This window comes from Misgurnus anguillicaudatus, chromosome 1 (assembly GCF_027580225.2).
Source record: "Misgurnus anguillicaudatus chromosome 1, ASM2758022v2, whole genome shotgun sequence".
Classification (NCBI taxonomy): Eukaryota; Metazoa; Chordata; class Actinopteri; order Cypriniformes; family Cobitidae; genus Misgurnus; species Misgurnus anguillicaudatus.
This window is the reverse complement of record NC_073337.2, coordinates 6827018-6835450: the sequence shown is the minus strand read 5'-3', so window position 1 is coordinate 6835450 and position 8433 is coordinate 6827018. Positions and strand designations below refer to the sequence as shown.

The following is an 8433-nucleotide window of genomic DNA, read 5'->3' as shown; positions in this document are numbered from 1 at the left end:
AATATTACTCTTCCGCCAAACAAAGTAGTTCCTCAGAATCAAGTGTGACTGAAACAGAGCGCAGTTCACAAACAACACAGACGCAACAAAGATACAATGAAAATATGATTAAAGACGGTGGTGTTTATTTTATAAATCACCATTCATCTAATTTATACATTAACATTTATATTGTGCTGTTGAAGTGATGATCAAATATGCTTGTAAGCATGCTGAACTCTTTCCCCGTCAGCGTTTTTTTTTTTTAAGTTGCCACCCGGTTTTAGTTTAATGCCTTACAGAAAAATGATCTTCTTTAAATAAACATAAAATATAAAATGAAAGAACAGACCATCCGCTTTCAAACAACAACAACAAAAAAAGTTTCATCCTACCTTAATTTGTTTATCACCTCTCAAATTTTCAGCTAAAAGCGGAGATAATTCCATTTTTGTGAAGAACTTTAGTAAGAAATCAGATTCAGACATGAACAGTACTACATGGTGTTTTCAGTGAATGCGTCAGTGTTTAAGTTGGGTAAGATCGCCCCCCAGTGGATAATAGCGGGCGTATGAACTTGAGTTATAAACTCCTCAGACAACGTTTTCTCTTTATCGACGAGATGACTCAACAGTATTTATTGACATTTATTTGGATATCGCCATTAATTGTGCAATTGTAGACAAATTAAAAATATGATTAAAGACTGTGGTGTTTATTCTCATAAATCAGTACGCAGCAACAGTGGCGCAGTGATACTTATGTAATGTGGTCTGAACCGTGAGGTTACCGGTGTGTTTTATCACGGCTTAGAATGCGTTTCAACCAATCAGAATGAAGAACCAGAACTGCCCGTTTTATAATACATCTTTTTGACTGAATACATGTTTGTTTTATTTGTCTATATCCTAGATTCGCAGCTGGACACATCCTTTTACACTGTAGGCAGCAGTAGACGTGATGTACAATGCCAAACATGCAACATCGTTACACACTAGGGTGACCAGATGAGATTGACTGAAATTCGGGATGGGGGGGCTTGTTCCAATTATACTTTTATTTATTTATTTTATTTAATAATAAAAGATAATGAATTTCAAACTGAATCAATCATAATAATAAGTACATATAAATAAATGTATATAATACGTAGGCTATAGAAGTATTATACTTCATACAATAATAGTTAGAACATTCAACAGTTTTCTTTATTTAATGTACTTATAAAAGACAATGAATTTCAAACTTATGCTACTGAACCAATCATACTTTTATTAATATAAGTACATATGCATATACAATTATATAGCCTATACTTATAGAAGTATTTTTTTTAAACACAGGGCCTCGCCCTTGACCAATCTGTCTCCTTCACGCGACTGACTATCACTGCCTGCACTTTCAACTGTCCTCGCGGCTGCTGTAACTTTCACTCTCTTAATCTACTCTATAAAACAAAAAAAGGACAAAAAGCTCATATTGTCTTTGTGCATATAGACAAATTAGATAACTTAATAGAAACAATACAACTATAAATTCACACTTGAGCTATAGCCTACCTACCGAGGTTGTGGAGGCTCGACGCCAGCGGAGGTTTTAACTGCGGCCAGCACTCCCGTGCCTTATCAGTGCATATTTTAATGCGCGCCTACAGCATATATAAAAAAACAAAGATGCTGCAGCCAATGAGCAGCCGGCGGGGGCTGGCTGCAGGATGACTCAAACTCCTTGCGCATGTTTTATGAGACAATAACTACTCAAGCTTTTGCATCAGTTTAATTTTCGGGGAAAATAGAGCAGATTCACGATTAAGATTTTGCTTCAGTATAATTTTCAGGACAATTAGAGCAGAATTCGGAACAGCAGCTTAGATTTTGGGACTGTCCCGAATTTTTCGGCACGTCTGGTCACCCTATTACACACAGTACAAGGAGTCAGACTGGCATATGAGGAGCAAAGGTATGTAACACATATGACGTATTTAGCTAAACCACTACCAGTCTTAAATGTATAACTGATGATGACAAAGTTTTTTCCCTGCATAATCATAGGAACCCAGGCAGTAGCATCGTTTCACAATGTTTCAATCACCATCATCAGTGGATGCCTTTGCCGTCCGTAGCCTGAGATTTCAGATTTGCAGCAAAAAAATTGATTTTCCCATTTATTGGAATGCTGTGCAGGTATTTAAGTATTTTAGTAACTGTGTTAAATAAAGTGGTATTGACTTTTACAATAAATGTATTGCTTGTTTATATTTTTACAGGTTGTACATTGCAGCCATCCATTACAATGTCACCAAGCCGTAACAAAAGCAGGAGAGGGAAAGTACAAGGCTATGTTCCCAAAACACACAAGTGACATACTGTAAGCAGTAATGTTTTATTTCAAATACAATAAAAACTTAATGTATGAAGCAGGGAAATAAATGATCAAAACAAAAGATTTATTGACTGCAATATTTGTACAGTTATGTGGATGATGTGATCAGGCTTGTGTTTGATGAGGTATTTGAAGATAAGCTGAAGGAAACCCCGATTCCAATGGACCTGGCATCACAGTTTGAGAGACCTTCAAAGGAGGTCTCAGTGTAGGGGTCGTCTGAAGCCAACATACTGACCAGTCAGATCAGGAAGCTCCAAGCGCATCTGGAGAACAACACACGACAGGATGATAACCCTAAAGTGTCGTCTTAAATAGCACCAGCTGACAAAGCTTTGATATGCCATTTATCTGTATAGAATAGATAGCTGTAAGAAGTGAATTGAACAATTTTTGAAAGAAGAGCACAATATGGTTACTAAAGTATGTTTATTTGTATATTGTTTAACATTTGGAGGACAGGTTCTGTGTTTTGCACTTGAAGCCCTGTTTTCAGATTGTTTGTGGTGGATTAGAGCGGTTTTGGCTGGGGTGTCGACATGTGCGGCTGCCCTGAATATTTTTGCTTGTTTGCGTTTCGCCTCACACCTCTGCAGTGGGTTTGGTGGTGCATTGGAGCGATTTTTGTGTGAGCATACCAGTGAACACCCCTGACCACTCGGTGAGTTTCACGTAAACAAAAGTTTAATGCATTTTAGGAAGGATTGTTCCGGTGCACCATTGAACCCATTGTAAAGGTGGGAGGTGAAACACAAACACCCTAAAATTCTCGGGGCAGCCGCATATGTCGAAATTTCAGTCAAAACCGTTCTATTTCATCATAAACAATCTGAAAACAGGGCTTTAAGTGTAAAATACCGAACTTGTCCTTTAAATATATATTTGTAATAAATAAAAAAAACTTTTGACTGAGTACTATATTTTCTTTAAAGTTACATCTTTTGTTCTTTTGGGTACTTTGTTACTATAATAATACTTTAGTGTTATTGGTTTAAAAATTTAATAAAACTTACTCTAGTCCTGTGCCTCAAAGGCTTATACTGTAGTCTGTACAATAAATGTTCTGTGTGTAGGGATTTAGACAATTTGTGCAAAACCTGGATGATAAATCACGCAGGTAAGAGGCCCTGGAACCTGTTGAATTCTCCTTAAAACCTTATAAGTAAAAACATAGCATGTATAAGTAAGCAGTCTTTCATATAGTGAAATAATGTAGAACTAACATTCATTTCAATTAATACTTTCTGTGCTACATTCGGTGTAGTTTGCACAGTAATATAGTATGTAAGCTGTCTTTTATAATAAAGTTTACTATAGTAAAATAATGTAGAAATTACCAAGTGAAATAGTTTTATAATCATTTCAACGAATACTTTTTATGTGCTACATTTGGTGTTTCCATATAGTTTAAACAGTAATGTAGTACATTATAATTACCTTTTGCATGTCTTTGCAACACATTTTCTTTTTCGTTTAGCATTCTGGCAGAGCTAAAGACACCTAAAAAAGTTAAATCCAATCGCAGTCATTGACGGAGATCGTTTATATTGTAACGGCCGTCTGAACTCTCTGGATCATGCTCGAAGTGGTAAGGCAGTACAGACACCATTGTTTATAGAGAAATATAACTGCTTGTTTACGTTGCCTGTGACTCTCAGTCATGACCGGAAAACCCACGCGTAGTCAGGGGCGTAACCTTTCAAACACACACTGAACCCAGTTGACCAATAACAGTTGAGTAGGTCATCTGACCAATCCGAGTACACTAGACATTTTGGGAGGCGGAGACAGGAACCAAATCCGAGCGTTTCCCAGACAGGGAGAAATCGGTGAGGTATGTTAGCAATTTATAAGACTCACAATGCATTAGTTACATGTATGTACCATGGGATAATACAATAATGTGCTAACGTGCTAATTTATTAGCATAATAGGTGCTCTTTAAGAAAATGGAATATTCCTTTAATCTAACTGAAGTTCTGTCTCACACGTCCTATTAGTCCCCTTCTGAAACCAGGCTAATATAGTTGTTATTACTGGGTAGAAAAGAAAACTTCTTACAGACGGTTTCATCAGACGCACGTGATACACGTCTGGATCCGAACTTTACTTCCGGTTTCGTTTTTTTAATGGTCTAAACTGATCTCTTGACCAAATGCCTCGTCGAAAATAACAATTGTTTTGGTTTCCTAGGTAATCTATGTGTTGTTGTTTTTTTGCTTGTACGTTTAAAGTACTTTGTTGTTATTTATTATTAGCGGAGTTTACCTAAAGTTACGTGCGGACCGCGAAAGCCGCTTGTTTATGTTGTTACTGCTAAAACCGTCTATAGACGGCTATTATTTGCATGATTTGTCAGAATTGAATTCACTTGGTGCCCCCTCCCTGTAGTATGATGTAATTCCTATTAATCACCCATGTACTGATGCTTTGACTTAAAGAGGCACAGTACCGGCAACATGAGAGAAGTGCCGGAACGCAAGACAAAGTGAAGGTACGCTAAGGATAAAAATAGAGAAGTGCGTATCGACCCACTTCAAGCACTGCTATGTGTTTGATTTCTCAATTGCTTACATTTAACTTAAGACATAGACTGTATACGAGGATAATTACTTAGTGTTGCATGCTTTCTGAAGCATTGACATGTGCCTTTCCAGACATGCGCTACGCTACTGAACAGAAATGGTCGTAATACATATGGAAGTGATGATTAAAGTCAAAACTCTTAATTTTTTCTGTGGTTGTATACCTTAATGTTCATGTTTATGGTTTCAGTTGTTACGAGAATTTTCATGTCCCATTTGTATAATGCTATGTATACAGTTGTGGGTGAAAAATGTCAGTGTCAGGCAACGATTTGCATTTGTTGCCATTCACAACCCAAGAGATGTTAGGTTAAAGGTGTATTTTAAAATGCTGTAAATTGTTATCTTGATTTCCTTTGGTTATTTTATTCTCATTTGAAAAAGAGAAGTTATATAATTCACAGGCACAGTCAATAGTTTTTGCCAGCAAACATTATGATTGGGTTATTTTTATAGTTTTATTACCTATCCTGGACAGCTTCAAGTTAAATAATTTATAGCTTTCTTTAAGGGGTGGTTTCCCGGATAGGGATTAGCTTAAACCAGGAGTAGGCTTAGTTTAATTAGGAAATATAACTAGTTTTAACAAAGATGCCTTGCTAAAACATTACTTGTGTGCATTTTGAGGCAAAATAAAGGGCAGTGATGTATTTTAAGATATGTCAGTGCAAGTGGTTTTCAGTTTGGACAGCTCTTACATTTATTTTAGTCTATAACTAGTCTAATCCCCTAAGTGTTATAAACATAATTTAGAAAATGCATTGCATAGTAAAAGATGTAATGTATAAGGCATTGTTGTAAACTATTTACAAATGTATCTTTTTCCATACGTTTTTTTAGGATGCTTATTTTCATATTCCTTTAACAGCAAAGAGCAAATTTGCAAGAGCATAATTTTAGCCCATTTGAATAGTTAAATAAGGATTTGATTACCAAATGCAGTTGTCTAACCCAAAAAAAGTCACGTGAAATTAAAAAATCAGTAACAGAAGACGATGCTTTTTAATTATGCATTTCTTATTTTGTTATGTTTATGTATCTGTATCAAACAGTGCTATAACATAACGGGACAACATTTCTTCTTGCATCTTGTGAAATGTGTTTTAATGTAACTTCATGTGTTATTTGTATCATAGACTACCTGCACGAACCTGAACATGCTCCAAAAAACAGCTATACTACTAAAAGTCATCAGCATTTTCTAACTGATATATAAACTTTAGTTGTTAGCACATGCATGAAGTTTTTACAGTGTAACCCTGAGATATGAGTGTATGCTGCAGTGATTTGTATGCTGGGGTCAGTCAGAGGGAGGGACACGGCGGGTTTAATGGTGATTTCTGTAAACGAATGTTACTTCTTTACACTTTCTGCTTTCTCAACTGCACAACAGACAGATCACCAGAGGAATGACTTTAAAAGGTTTTATTTCTTTTTCTCATTTACTCTAAATGAGGTTTTAATTGTCTTTAAATCTCTTTATCAATTTAATATGAAAAATATTAACTAGTTTATTAGAAATAAGCTTGCAAGAAGTAATTCAATTATATTGATATTATAGTTTTGTTTGGCCTTTATGAGGATTGTGTAGATTTTTAGTTAATTCACTAGTTAATTTCACAGTAAGCTTTAGTTAAAGATTAACTCTTTCAGCATTTGCAATCATTTTAGTAATATGTTATTGTGTTGAATTAGTGTTTGATGTATTGAAAAGTCAAATGATTAACATTAAATGTCCTATATTTATTTATCCTGAAAGATATTCAGGAAACTACAATAAAACTGCAGTTTGTGTGGGAGCTCTTTGTTAAACACTCATCATTAAGTTGTTTTTTATTTTTGTTTATCATCTGGCTTCTTATTAGTCCTTTATATTAAAAATTAAAATTGAAACTGGGTTTTTATTTTAGAAACAAGTCGTGTTTTTCTTTTGAGGCCAAAAGGAGACTTGTTGCTGCCACCTTCTTGTCAGTGCTAGACTATGGCGATATTATATACATGCATGCGTCCATAACAAGTTTGAAATTGTTGGATACTGTTTATCATGGAGCTCTTAGGTTCATCACGAATTTTAAAGCACTTACTCATCACTGTTCTTTGTATGAGAGGGTTGGTTGGTCTGCATTGTCTACACGTAGACTTACTCATTGGTTCATTTTTATCTATAAAGCTATTCTCGGGCTGCTTCCTCCATACCTTCAATCTTACATTAAAAAGAAAGGTACAGGATATTGTCTTCGTTCTGAGGACTTACTAGTTTTATCTGTCCCTCAAGTTCGGACTGAATTGGGAAAAGGGGCTTTTAAGTATGCGGCCCCCTGTGCTTGGAATCAGCTGCAAACAGTTTTGAATCTTAAGGAGCCAGTTTCTTTAGGTGTTTTTAAACTACTTTTAAATGACTTGGAGGCTACTCAAAATCGATGTAAATGCTTCGATTGATTATTGGAATGATCCTTGCTGTTGTTTATCGCATTAGATAATGTATATATGAAACTTTGGATATTTTTATAACCTTGTAATTTACTATTTATTGTACTATGTTTTATGTTACATGTTTCATGTTGTTATGTCTGTAACCTTGTTAATTTGTGCTGCTGCCTGTCTTGGCCAGAACGCTCTTGGAAAAGAGATTTTTAATCTCAATGAGTTTTCTTTCTGGTTAAATAAAGGTAATAATAATATTTTTATCTGTATGTTTCTTTTCAGTCATTATGCTGTTCCTCATAAGCTTCATTCTGCTACTACATGTAGGTAAGTTAAACACACAGATTTCACCATATTACCGAGGATATCTATCAGTGTTTTTATGCAGAGATTCAACCCTACATTTAACCTTTACAGAAACCTCAATTTCAGAAGTCCTCAATTTAATTTCTATACCTAAACGTACAGTATTGTAAAAAATTATTTCATTTGTATGTTTGTTCTGTTCTGCAAATTTTTTTGTGCTATTGCATATAATTTGATTATTTGTTCTCATTTTATTACTGACCGGTTACTTGTCGTTAACAGTATTTGAGGTTAGACTAGTCGTTTTTGGTGTTATTAATTTATTTATTATGGGGTCAGGAACAATAAAAACAATAATTAGGCTTGTTTTATTTTAGTGTTTTTTAAAGGGGCCAGTGATCATTTTGGCAGGGCCAGTAAAAACTGAACCGCTGGCCGACCGGGCCAGTAAAAAAATGTGGTGCCCTTGAGCAAGGCACCTTAACCCCAAATGCTCCACGGGCACTGCACTATTCACTGGATGGGTTAAATGCAGAGTTTACATTCCAAGTATGGGTCACCATACATTGGCAAATACCGTATTTTTGGGTCTATAAGCCACATTTTTTTCATAACTTGCCTGCTGTGTCTTATAGTCAGGTGCGCCTTGTAAGTCAGTATGAATTAATTTATGAGGTAAAAGACAACATTACCGTCTACAGCTGCGAGAGTCTGCTATATGCTGCTTCTGTATTTATGTAATTCAATGGATTCCGTA

The 8433-nt window shown here is 35.4% G+C and overlaps 1 long non-coding RNA gene across 2 annotated transcripts; it reads left to right on the top strand.

The window, feature by feature from the left end:
* The first annotated feature begins 1559 nt into the window (after window positions 1-1559).
* On the top strand, window positions 1560-2562 carry LOC141351525 (uncharacterized). Of its 2 annotated transcripts, none has more exons than XR_012359803.1 (4): window positions 1560-1938; window positions 2031-2162; window positions 2246-2346; window positions 2450-2562. It is a non-coding gene; the product is annotated as an uncharacterized lncRNA (long non-coding RNA). The 2 variants fall into 2 exon arrangements; XR_012359815.1 differs by having other exon boundaries at window positions 1562-1938; window positions 2260-2346.
* The last annotated feature ends 5871 nt before the right edge of the window (window positions 2563-8433 follow it).